Source organism: Macaca mulatta, chromosome 2 (genome assembly GCF_049350105.2).
Source record: "Macaca mulatta isolate MMU2019108-1 chromosome 2, T2T-MMU8v2.0, whole genome shotgun sequence".
Lineage (NCBI taxonomy): Eukaryota > Metazoa > Chordata > Mammalia > Primates > Cercopithecidae > Macaca > Macaca mulatta.
The window spans coordinates 127,626,726-127,640,444 of NC_133407.1; the positions used below are offsets into that span (position 1 = coordinate 127,626,726).

Genomic DNA, 13,719 nt, shown 5'->3' on the forward strand with positions numbered 1-13,719 from the left:
ACTATGGACATTTTGGATAACTCTTTGTTTGGTGGGCTGGCTTGTGCACTGTAGGATGCTTAGCAGCATCCCTGGCCTCTGCTCACTAGATGCTAGTAGCATCCCCTTCCCAGTTGTGACAACCAAAAATGTCTCCAGACATTGACAAATGTCCCATGGTAAAATTGCACTTGACTGAGAACCACTGATTAAAGGAAACATAAAGAAGGGTTGTGTGCCCTGAGTTTATGGACAGATATTCTTACCAGCTGTATGTACTGACATCGATTTTATGATGTACTAAGGGAGACCAGCAAGACATTGTGTTTGTCCCAGATTTGCCTCCCTGACAATGTTTTGCTTGGGCTAATTGGTAAACATTAGCTTTCATTCTCTGAGCAACTTGTCAACAAAGGGATGGCATCCAGAAATGGAGGGACATGCGTCTTAATTATACCTGCAGTAGTTAATGGGCCAGTGAGGCATTCCGGGTACTCTAAACCCTTGCTGACTTCTCCCAAGCTAGGGCCTGTCCGCTCTATCACTGTGCCAGGCTGCAACGAGTGCCAGTTCTGGAAAACCTGGCTGCCCTTCAGGGCCTTTTAATTTGACACTAATAAGCCTGATTTGGACTTTGTATTATGGAGCAGCAACCAAATATTATTGCCAAAAAGGGCAAATAGCTGATGTCAGCGGTCTTTTCTAGGCAAGAAATGAACGTGATATTTTCTCCGCCTCCTCTCTTCTCACTGAGAAGATGATTCCTGGAGATAATCCATTTGGTTATCCGTGGACGTGAACATAATTTGGAGGCAGCAGTCACTCCAGATGGCCCGCTGAAGCTGGGAGTCCTGAGTTAATTCCTGAGCCAAATTTCTCACTCCCTGGAGGAGCAGAGTGGAGGGTGTGTGTGCATGGGGAAGTCCAAGCTTTTCATATCTGGAAAAGAAGACTGGGAGAGGCCAGCATGAATGGCCACTGTCCTTGCCAAATCTGGATGGTATGTCTTAGGTGAGTTGTTAAGAAAACTTCCTGACTGTTGGTGCGGACAGATCTTGGAACAGACTGCTGAGGGCAGCTGCAGGATGACTCTCCCTGGAGTTCAGAGCTGCCTGGGTGGTTCCAATGCTCTTGCCTGACTCAGCTAGCCCAGACATCCTGAGTGACCTCTGAAGGTGTGCCCCAACTCACTGAGCCCTAGATCTGTGTGGGCTTCTGAGGGGTGAGAAAGACATGGGGCCAGTAACATAGAACTATGATGGATCGGTAGCTTCAATGGGTACATAAGGAATTTCAGAGAAACTTAGATATTTGGGTGTACATCTCTGCTCACTGGGAATGAAAGAAAAAAAAAAGAGGAGCAGAGAGGGGAGAGGGAAGAAGAGAAAACCAAAGGGAGGATTTTAACAAAGCATTATGCATAGACAATCAAGCAAAAGATACATGAAAGCCATCAAGATGATTGCAGTGACATTTGATTTAATAGAGTACAAAGGAAGAAAAGTAGGTTTCAGGATGATGGAATGGGACTGTTTCATCATATCAATTTTTAAAATGTGTATTTCTTTTTGATTGCTAATTTATTACTGAAATATATCAGATTTTCAGCTTTTGTCTTGCAACTTGGGTCTTGGGGAAAACTCACTTGGGCTTTGGTCTTAGGAACATGTTCCTATTTTTTTTAATAGTTTGAGGAGAATTGGTGTGAGTCCTTCTTTGAAAGTTTGGTAGAAGTTGGCAGTGAAGCCATGCAGTCCCGGGTTTTTCTTTGTTAGGAGACTTTTTAATACTGAGTCAATCTCTGTACTCATTATGGGTTTGTTCAGGTTTTTATATTTCTTTCTGGTTCATTCTTAGTAGATTGTACATGTCCAGGAATTTATGTTTCCTCTAGGTTTTCCAATTTGTTAGTATATAGTTGTTCATTATAGTTTCTTATCTTTTGTATTTCCGTAGTATCAGTTGTAACGTCTCCTTTTCCATTTCCAATTTTGTTCATTTGGGTCTTTTTTCTTGGTTAGTCTAGCTAGTGGTTTATAGATATTGTTTATCTTTTCAAAAAGCCAACTTTTCATTTTGTTGATCCTTCATATTTTATTTTTAGTCTCTATTTCTTTTAGTTCTGCTCTGATCTTTATTATTCTTTCTACTAATTTTGGTTTTTGTTTATTCTTCCTTTTGTAGTTCCATGAGGTGCATTATTAGGTTGTTTATTTGAAATGTTTCTACCTTCTTGACGGAGGCATTTATTGCTATAAACTTCCCCCTTAACACTGCTTTGGCTGTCTCACATAGGTTTTGGTATGCTGTGTTTCCATTTTTATTTGTTTCTATATATTTTTTCTCTTTCTTAATTTCTCCATTGACCCAATGGTTATTTAGGAGCATGTTATTTAATTTCCATGTATGTGTGCAGTTTTCACAATTCCTCTTGGTATTGATTTCTAGTTTTATTCCATTGTGGTCTGGGAAGATACTTGATATGATTTTGAGTTTTTAAAATTTGTTGAGACTTGTTTTGTGGTCTAATGTATGATCTATCCTGGAGAATGTTCCATATGCTGATGAGAAGAATGTATAATCTGTAGCTGTTGGATAAAATGTTCTATAATTATCTGTTAGATCCATTTGGTCTAAAGTACAATTTAAATTCAATGTTTCTTTGTTGATATTCTGTCTGATCTGTCCAGTGCAGAGAAGGGGGTATCAAAGTTCCCAACTATTGTGTTGGAGTCTCTCTCTCCCTTTAGATCAAATAATATTTGCTCTATATATGTGGGAACCCTAGTGCTGGGTGCATATATATAATTGGTATATCTTCCTGTTGAATTTATCCCTTTATCATTATATAATGACTTCCTTTGTCTCTTTTTATCATTTTTGATTTAAAGTCTGTTTTATCCAGTATCTGTTCACTTTTGATTTTCATTTGCATGGAACATCTTTTTCATCCCATGTGTTTTTAGAGGTGAAGTGAGTTTCTTGTAAGCAGAATATAATTGGGACATTTAAAAAAATCCATTAAACCTGTCTGTATTATTTAAGTGGAGAATTTAATCTGTTTACATTCCAGGTTATTTATGATAGGTGAGGACTCATTCCTGTCATTAAAAAAATTGTTTTTTGGTTGTTTTGTATAACTTTTGTTCCTTTCTTTCTCTCGTCTTTGCCATTGCTTGTGGTGGGTTTTTATTTATTTATTTATTTTTTGGTAGTGGTAACATTTGGATCCTTTCTCTTTCTATGTCTGCTCTACTAGTGAGTTTATATTTTTGTGTATCTTCATGATGGTGGATATTGCTCTTTTGCTTCCTTAATAAGCACTTTTTTTTTTTTTAGGGCCAGTCTAGTAATGAATCTCCTCAGGTTTAGCTTGTCTAGGAAAGATTTTATTTCTCCTTTATTTTTGAAGGATAGATTGGCTGCATATATTATTTTTGGCTGACAGTTTTTTTTTTCTTTTAGCACTTTCTCACATTCTTTCTTTCATCACATTCTCTCCTGATCTGTAGGTTTCTGCTGAGAAATCCACTGTTATTCTGATGGAAGTTCCCTTACGTGTGACTTGATATTTTTCTCTTGCTGTTTTCAGAATTTTCTCTGTCCTAGACTTTTGTAAACTTTCTTGATTTTAAATTTTAAGGATTTCAAAAAATTTAGAACCAACTGGTGTCCAAATAAAGTATGTCACAGGGCTGGATATGACTGTGAGTTATCATTTTCAACATCTGGTTTTATTTATCATATATGTTAAAATAAAAACAAAACTAGAGAAATACATAAAAACAGCAAGAACTATTAATAGTTGTTCCAATGTGTGCGCGTGTGTGTGTGTTTTCTTTTTTTGATGGAGACTTGCTCTGTTGCCCAGGCTGGAGTGCAGTGGTACAATCTCAGCTCACTGAGACCTCTGCCTCAGCCTCCTGAGTAGCTGGGATTACAGGCATCCACCACCATGCCTGGCTAATTTTTGTATTTTTAGTAGAGATGTGGGGTTTCACCATCTTGACCAGGCTGGTCTTGAACTCCTGACCTCATCATTCACCCACCTCAGCCTCCCAAAGGGCTAGGATTAAAGGTGTGAGCCACTGCACTGGGCCCTAATGTTTATTTACTTGATCAAATCATTCTGGTCCTTCAAAATGCAATATAAGCACAACCTCGTACTAAAAGCCTTTCTAGACATACCCTCCTCCTCTTCCCACTCCTTCATCATTCCATCCCATCTGCCACCTCTGTGGTCCAAGCCATCATAATATCTTCTGATTATGGCATAAGACAAGACAGCTGCTAGAGCTCCAGCCATCACATCTGCACTCCAAGGAGCAGGTTAGGGGAAGGAAGAGAAGTGCGAAAGGGCCTCCTTCCAGATGAGGCAGTCCCTCTCAGATGACTTTCAGAAGCTGTACCCAAGAACTTCACTTACTTATATATCATTGTCCAGTCCTTGCTGCAAGGGAGTTTGGGATACATAATCACATCATTAACTGAAGTAAAATCAGAGATCTGTGTAGAGGGGAGAAAGGTTATTAGGTGGGCAATTAGCATTCTCTTCCATGACTTGTTTTCCTGTTTTTATTTTTTTACAAATACGGGAACCACTCAGACTGCAGTCTTTCCCTCTTACTCTCCCAGAGGAAGAGAAGAATGGTTATCAATGGCAAATAGCAGTTGCAGCAGAGCAACACCAAGAGCTGGCTTTTCAGTCAGGAGCAGACATTGTGTCTCCTCGTGGTTTTTCATGCTTTACACATTCAGAGAAACTTCTCTAGTAACAAACTATAGCAATGATTCCTGAAAGTATAATCTTTCCCTGCTTTTACTGTTGTCCCCTGCAATTCATTCTACAAACAACCATTGTTTCTAAATCAATTATGCTGTGTTTCCCAATTTAAACATCTTTAATGGCTCTTATTGTCTTTATGATGAGGCTACAAATTTTAGTAAGACCTAGAATGCCTGTGCGACTTAGCACTGTCAACCTCCTTCCTCCTCCAAGTCCCATCCCTCTTGCTCTCGTTCTTAGCTTCACCTACACTGGCATTACTTCAATTCTTTGAATACGTCAGGTTCTTTTTGTCCTTTGCACAGGCTGTTCCCTCTGTCTTAAACTCTCCGCCCCCAACTGACTGATACTGCCAAGTGTTAGCTGAAATGCTGCCAGGTGTCATCTGAAATGTCATATCCTCAGAGAGGCCCTTCCTCACCATTTCAGTCAGAGCACCTCCTCCCCCAATTCTTCTTGGGCTCTACATTCTCACTAACAACCTCCCCTCCACCCACAGTTCAGGACACTGCGTTGATGTGTATGATCACTTCTGGTGGCCAGTCTTCCTCACTAGACTCCATCTAGGGTAAGGACAGATGCACTGTTTGGTATGCCTGGCATGCAATCTAGTACCTGACAAATTAGAGGCACTCAATGAATACCTATTGCCTGAATCTCTAAAATAAGTAGTATGTTTGGTGCTATGGTACTTAAATAGGTAAAGGGTATATGAGACTCAGTTAAACTGAGGATATAAATCCATCTTCTGGGGAGATGCCCTCTCTCCCCAAACACAGCACAAAAACTTACGAATCTAGGATTGTATCAGATCCTGCACAACTAACCACTTATCAATACCTAAAGTCACCCCTGCCTTTTTTTCCTCCTTTATTCTTATACAGAATGAACTTTCTAGGCTTCCCTAGTTCAGCTGTTCTATGCTGGGTGATGAATGTGAGGTGCCTGCTCCTTTATCCTCAATTCAGTTATGTGCATTAATTAAGCATAAATAATTGAGCATTGGGTGGGGGAGAGGGTACCCATTTGTTTACATCTTGGGATGTACCTCTATTGCTCTAAAAAACAAAAATAAACAAATACAACCTCATGAAAATATTTTCCTTTAAATCTTTGCCTCCAAAATACAGGAAAAAAAATGGGAAGGGAATTCTCAAGAGATGTTATCATGTAACTTTATCTGAGGATGCAAACTGAAGGTGAATGGAGAATACATAAACTAAAGAGCTGGCAATGTTTGCAGCTTGAGCAGGGAGAGGCATATCAATTATTGATACTTTTCCTTCTCTAGATGTGTGTGATTCATTCCATGCTGGCTCTAACATATGCAGGGGAAAAGAAGAGAGAAGAATGTTAAGATTTTCTCACTGGCCAGAGTGCTGATGCTGGTTTTCTGCTCCAATTAAAGTGGGACCTTGAGAGTGTGGGGGTGATACTCTTTGTCCAGATGAACTTTGGCAAAGTGATGGAGGATGGGAGGCCCAGATGTGTGACCCAACAGCAGATGTCAACACTGGGATGGTCCAGCTGAGTGCACGTTTATGCCTTTCCTTCTCCAAGGGAGACCTCAGGAGATAGATAGTATCTCACAGACTTACACCAGATGCTAATCAGATTATATCCAGATGCTCTGTAAACATATGTCAGCAGTTGAAAAGACCTACTCTAATTGAGGCAAAATTACTTTTTCCAATGCTGTAGGTAAAATGCACAAGTAAAAATGTAACTCTGTGGTTCTTTAAATACACCCTAAGGTACTTTTTCTTTAGTACACAGAAAGCCCAGGTTGAACAAATATTGTATGTGCTCGCAAGAAGTCTGTTGTAGAGAAGAGTGGAGAGAGAAAGGATGTAGGCAGCCTTTTCAGCTCCCTCTGCTTACAGATGCAATTTCTTAATGGTTGAGGATTCTATCATCCAATTTGAAAACTGTGCTTTAGTAAATGCTCTTTCTTTCTTGCTGATTGAGGAGCTCCTAATGTTAACAGTATAATTTATTACACACTGAAGAATATCCAACGTGTTTTCTTATGTATTTAGTGCAGAACTTGTGTTTTTCAACAAATGCATCAACCACCATTTGTTGAGGGCCCACTTTATGCACTGGGCAGTGAGGAAACGTCAGTGAACAGTGTCGTAGACAGCTGTGAGCTTTCAAGGAGCTCACAGTGTCATAGGGGAGGCAGAGAAATAAACAGGAAATTACGACACACGTGGAAACACCATGATGGAGAAAGCTTAAGATGCTATGGGAGTATAGAGGAAGCTCGCCAGATGCAGTCTTGCTATGGGAATGGCTGAGAAAGCTTGAGGAGGAACAGATATAGGCTGAAGGGGCTGGATGAAGTAGAGGTGAGGAAATGGAACCCTTAAGACATGAAACATGCCACACAAGACTGTATCAGTGGCTATAAATTACACAAGTTCTGATTAGAAGACAAATAACTAAAACTGTGTAAAAATAGAATGGGCTTCCTGAGAAAACCCCAAGTTCCAATATTATTAGAGGTATGCAGAGACCAGATTAGCAGTTTGGGAAATTATAAAGAGAGATTTTTGTCCTGGGTGGGAGGCCATACCAGCCAGCTCCATAGTGCCAACCTCAGAGCCAAGCCAAATTTCCAGAGGTAGAGTTCAGAAATGTGCATTTGTTTAAAAGCTTCCAAGTTAGTCATCAGGCAAATCAAAACCACGGTAAGATACCAGTTCACTACCATTAGGTGGGAGAAGCCATTAAGATGGTTATTTTTTTTTTTAAAGGGAAAACCACAAATATTGGTGAGGATGTGGAGAAATTGAAACCTTTGTGCATTGCTGATAGACATGCAAAATGGTATTGCTGCTGTGGAAGCTGTGTGGTAGTTCCACAAAAGTGAAACATAGAATTAACAAATGTTTCAGCCATTCCATTTCTAGGTATATACCCAAAGGTATTGAAAGCGAAGATTCAAACATATTTGCACATCCATGTTTGTAGCAGCATTATTCACACACCCAAAAGGGGAAAAAAAACCCGATTCCATCAGTAGATGAATATAGATAACCAATCTGGTGATATAGCCATACAATGGAGAATGATTCAGACATAAAAAGGAATGAAGTTCTGATATATGCTATGACATAAATGAACCTTGCAGACACTCTGTTAAATGAAACAAAGACACAAAAAGACAACTACTATATGATTCCACTTATATGCAGTATCTAGAAAAGGCAACAGAAAATGGATTAGAGGTCACCAGGGGCCGGGGGGAATAGGGAGTTATTGCTTAATGGTTACAGAGCTTCTGTTGGGGTGAGAAATAGGTTTGGAAATAGACAGTGGTGATACAACAATGTGAAAGTACTTAATGCCACTAAATGGTAGGCACACTTAATAATGGTTAAAATGGTAAATTTTATGTTATGTATATTTGACCACAATTTTTAAAAAAAAGACAAAAAGCCCTCTGATTTTAAAGTAGTCAGTCCACAGAGCAGTTAAACAATTTTTTTTAATTTTTGATTTTTGTGGGTACATAGTAGGTATATATATTTATGGAGTACAGAAGACATTTTAGTACAGGTATGCAATGTAAAATAATCACGTCATAGAGAATGGGGTACCCATCCTCAAGCATTTATCCTTTGTGTAACAAACAATCCAATTGTACTTTTATTTTATAATGTACAATTAAATTATTATTGACTATAGTCCCCCTGTTGTGCTATCAAATACTAGGTCTTATTCAGTCTTTTTTTTTTTTTTTGTGCCCATTAACCATCCCCACCTCCCTCCCCCTACCCTTCCCAGCCTCTGGTAACCAACTTTCTATTCTCTATCTCCATGAATTTAATTGCTTCCATTTTTAGATCCCACAAATAAGTGAGAATATGTGATGTTTGTCTTTCCTTACCTGGATTATTTCACATAATATAATGACCTCCAGTTCCATCCATGTTGTTACAAATGACAATCTCATTTTTTTATGGCTGAATCATGCTCTGTTGTGTATATGTACCACATTTTCTTTATCCATTTATCTGTTGGACACTTCAGTTGCTTTCAATTCTTGGCTATTGTGAACAGTGCTGCAATAAACATGGGAGTGCATGTAGCTCCTTGATATGTTGATTTTCTTTCTTTTGGGCATATACCCAGCAGCAGGAATGCCGAATCACATGGCAGCTCTGTTTTTGATTTTGAGGAACCTCCAAACTGTTCTCCATGGTGGTTGTATCACTTTACATTCCCACCAACAGTGTACGAGGGTTCATGTTTCTTCACATTTTCATCAGCATTTTTTATTACCTGACTTTTGAATAAAAGTCATTTTAACGGGGGTGAGATGATATCTCATTGTAGTTTTGATTTATATTTCTCTGATGATCAGTGATGTTGAGCGCCTTGTCGTATACCTGTTTGCCATTTGTATGCCTTCTTTTGAGAAATATCTATTCCCATAGGGCAATTTTGGGGAACCTTGGACTAGCTTATAGAGCTTACAGTTCTAGATGTTTCACAGGCAAAAAAACCAAAGCAGTCATATGGTTTCTCCTGCATAGGGCAAAGGCAGGTGCAGATGATGTCACCATCACTGTCAACCAGAAAGACCCTGAGCTGTGTTGTGTAAATATCTGCCTCTTAAACAAAAAGACGCTGTAGGATGTACTTTTGGGATATAGCTAGCTACCTGTGAGCACAGATAAGCTCCAAACCTTTTTGATATCTGCCTAAGTGAGTAAGGGGCTTCCCTCTGATAAAAAACAGTTAGTGAAATCCAAGGTCTTTCTCCAGGACAGGTGGCAGATGGGGGTATATTTCAGCTCCTGTTGCCCGCTTCCATGGATCACTTATGGGTAATTTCATTTCTTAGGGTCAGATAGAAGCCAACACACGCCAGCATTCCCTTCAGTAGATACTCTAAATTTCATATGCACATAGGCACCTTGAATCTTCAGATTTGCACCAATCTCCCAAAAGTGGGAAAGGAAGAACTGGGTGCAGCTCAGTGTATTCAGTGTCCTACCCTGAGTTCTCTAAGAAGCAGAGCATGAGACAAAGGCTTGAGTGCCAGTAGGTTTATTTGGGAAGTGATTCTGGGGAGGAGGAGTCGGGGATGGGGATGGGGATGAGCTTCACAGGGAAGAAGAAAAGACTAGGTATACTAAGAGTTGTTACCTAGTTGGACACATCGATGGGCAATAAATAACCCCATAGAACATTTTGAGAAGCATATAGCTGAGAATCCAGAACAATTCATCCAGGAATTGAAGGTGTATCAGCTCAGTTCCCTACTGTTAGGAATGGCCTCATGGGCATTCCATGCTTTGGCTTGAGTGTGCAAGGAGTCAGAGCTGACCCAGGACAGGAAGCAAGAGGCAAGTAGCCCCGGGCCAAGACCCAAGAGAATGCATTGTCAGGCTGCACCTACATGAAACTGAAGGCTGGGTTGACCTCAGGGGCATATTAGCAGGTGCAGTAAGAGGTAGGGCCAAGGTGATGTGAAGTGGTATACAAGAGGGGTGCAGTGTAGTAAGAAATAATCCTGCAATTCTAAGCAAGTGTGAGACTACTGCATGGATCCAGGGTCTTCCCAGGGACCTCCAAAGGGCTGCTCACGAAGCTCCAGACCAGTGTATAGACATGTCTACAGTCAGGGGGAAAAAACAGGGGTTTGATGGGGAGAAGAGGCAATACTGCTCATAAGAGGGTAATTTTTACCTGTTTCATTTATAACTTCAACTCCTGCAAACCACAGCAAATTAAACAAAAATAAATTTTATTCTTTTCATTATCCACTTATCCCAGAAGGGATTCCTTTCCCAGAATTTCTGCTTAGTTTCTAAAATTAGAAGCACTCATTTGCTTGAGGTGGTTGCAAACTTAGCTCAATGGTTCTCAAAGTGTGGTCCCAAACTAACAGCATCATCACCTGGGAACTTCTCAGAAATTGACATTATCAGACCCTACTCTAGACTCTTTGAATCAGAAACTCGGCGGGGTGGGGCCCGGTAATCTAGTTTAATGAGCCCCCCAGGTGATTCTGATGCATACTCAAGTTTGAGAATTGCTGCCTAGAACACTAAATCCATCACGTGCTCTCAGCCAGGTTTTTAGGACTTTGAATTAGAAACATGGGCATGAAATAACAAATCAATCTTCACTTTTATATCAGCAAACACTAAATATGCTTGTATTACATTCCTAGGACTGCCAGAACAGATGATCATAAATCGGGTGGCTTAAAACAACAGAAATTTATTCTCAGTTTTGGAGACCAGATGTCCAGAAAGTGTCACCAGGGCCACCGTCCCTTCCAGGGTTCTAGGGGAGCATCCTTCCTTGACTCCTCCAGGGCTTCTGGCATCCCATGACTGTGGCTGCGTAACTCCAAAGCTGCCTCGTCTTCTCATGGCCTTCCCCTCTGTGTGTCTCTGGGTCTGTATCTCTCTCCTTTCTCTTATACCACCAGTCATTGGATTTAGGGCCCACACTGAATCCAGAATGAGCTCATCTGGAGATGCTTAACTTAACACATCTGCAAAGGCTCTATATAAGGTCACATTCATAGCTACTGTGAGGTTAAGACTTAGGACATATCTTTTTGGGGATCAAAATTCAACCCACTACAATGTCTAACATGCAGGAATCCAACATCTTGATAAAATTCATTATTAGCCTTTTTTAAAAAAACAGATAAGCAAACATAAAATCCACAACCACTTGATAACTTTTTTCTCCTCTATAGGCAACGCCAACAGAATCATATGTAACTAGGATGTCTATCTACCAGCTTGGTGTACAAACATTACCACTCCACACTGATGTTGACTCCTTGTCCCTGAGTGCTCAAATTAGCCCCTGTCCCTCCCTCACCCCATATGCTAAAGAAACATATTCATTAATCACACCCAATGCCTGGTTGCTTACAGGTGATGCTTGCCCCAGTGAAGCTGAAGGTCACAACTACTGCTTCAAATACTCACTGCCCTGGAAACCGGCTGCCTCTGCTCCAAAGCAAGGGCTTGCTATGTGCTGACCTTGCGTCCCAGGCTCCACTCCTGCTGCTTGTTCCAGTGTCTTGCTCTCTGTCTTCCTCCAGTCTGACTGCAGTGGGGTTGGCAGGGGTAGAGGAGGGAGTGGGGATGTGGGTGAGGGTCTTTTCTCCCACATTACCGAAGCATGGCTACAGGCTCTCTCAACTTATGCATAAGCTCAGACATACTCCAGGTCCTCCCACTGAGCCAATTCCGTATTTCTGTGTGGCACAGGGCCACCCAGCTGGTACAATTCCAAGGGGCACCATTCACATCATATTCTCTGAGAATGGTGCCCTCACACACCATACACAACTACAGCTCTGACATAGCCAGGAAACTGATTCCTCCCATGGAACCCCTTAATGCCTCTTGGCTTGACTCACCTCCAGCCTTACTGTGAAGAAAGTTCTCTCATCCCCCAAGAGTGACTTATAGTCCAAGTTCACCAGTAATGGGGTCATCCGTTCCCTTTAGGGAAAGCTCCACCCCAGGAAGACAATTCCCAAAAGCTCTGACATTCTAAGAGATCCCAAACTAAATGCTATTCAAGCTTGCCCAATCTTATCATCCTTGTTACAAGTATAATAATTAAAAGACATTTGTAGACATTACAGTGTTGGGAACAAATATAGCTTTTTAAAAAAGGAAAGTAAACTTACGTGCTTGCCAAGTCTCAATCAAAAGGTGCCATATGGAAATGGTATAAATATGATTGGCCTCCAGCACCGGCCGACTTTGAATCTCCCAGGGGCCCACAGATGGGATGCCACATGGATTAGATCCAAAGGCTTGGTAATTTGGTCCTCGTCCTTTCCTAGACAGTTCTCGCTGGAAGAGAGTGAGAGGAAACAATATGGTGTTCCACTGGAAAATAAATGGAGGCTTGTCTGTCTGCAGTGCAACCAGAGTTTCAAAAAAGACCTCCTCTTCTCCCACCACACTTCTAAACTAGCCCCAGCAGAGGCTCCCAGGTGTAGAGGCGGGTGATGAATGTCACCTGAAAATAAAGAAGCTGACTAGGAGTGAGGGCAGGAAGGAGTAGTAATCAGAATCAACCACACCGGCCCATTTTATTTCTTGCCTTAGCTAGGCCTACTAGAGCTTCATTTGTACCCACTCACCTCTTAGTAAAGGAGCGCTTCTCTTTGCCTTTCAGGTGTCATACCTTTTTCTATCTGGGGCCTAAAGAGAGCAACAAAGTGCTCCCGTGCACACAGTTGTCAAGGGGCGGAGCTAAGATCTACAATGTGAACAGTCGGAATCTGTGGCATGGGCCCCTGGAAAATGATCCTGGGCTCCCAGAAGGCCACAGCTACTGAAAGAGACATCCCATTGAATGCCAGCAAAATACTCTCCCTCCTGGTTGGTTCCAGGTTGTTCTTCCCATTGCCCATCTTCAGTAGTTTCACCACCCTGCCTCTTTTCACCACTCTTTCCAGCTTTTCTTCCCATCTGATGCCAAATGTCCTGGGCAAACACATGGAACACTTCAGGATCTCAACTTCCCTTGCTCAGATTGAAGCCAGTTTCTCTGACCTCAGGATTCAGGGTTTTTTTTGTTTTTTTGTTTTTTTTTTTCCTACACCAAAATTATACTGCATATTGCTGCCAGGGTAAGCTTTCTGCAAAACACATTGAATCCATCTGTGCTCCTGCATAAGAAGCTTTGAGGCTCCTCACTGCCCAGAAAATGAAGCTCGAGCTCCTTTGCATGACACCCAAGACCTTTTGCTATCTACTCATCTATCTCCTCAATCTTGTCTCCTAGAACCTGGGATCCAAGCCACACTCAAGTCACAGTCTTTTCTGAACACATCACAGCGTTTTATGCCACTGAACTGTCTTTTCACTCCATCTCTGCCTGCTGAACGCTTACACATCCTTCAAAAGAAAGTTGAATACTTCAAGAAATCATTATGTCTATTGTTAGAT

At 41.1% G+C, this 13,719-nt stretch overlaps 1 non-coding gene across 1 annotated transcript; it reads right to left on the bottom strand.

Annotated features, from left to right (window-relative positions):
- Positions 1-4,576: 4,576 nt before the first annotated feature.
- Positions 4,577-4,789, bottom strand: LOC114676661 (small nucleolar RNA U3). The gene has a single exon (XR_003727700.2). It is a non-coding gene; the product is annotated as a small nucleolar RNA U3 (small nucleolar RNA).
- Positions 4,790-13,719: the final 8,930 nt, after the last annotated feature.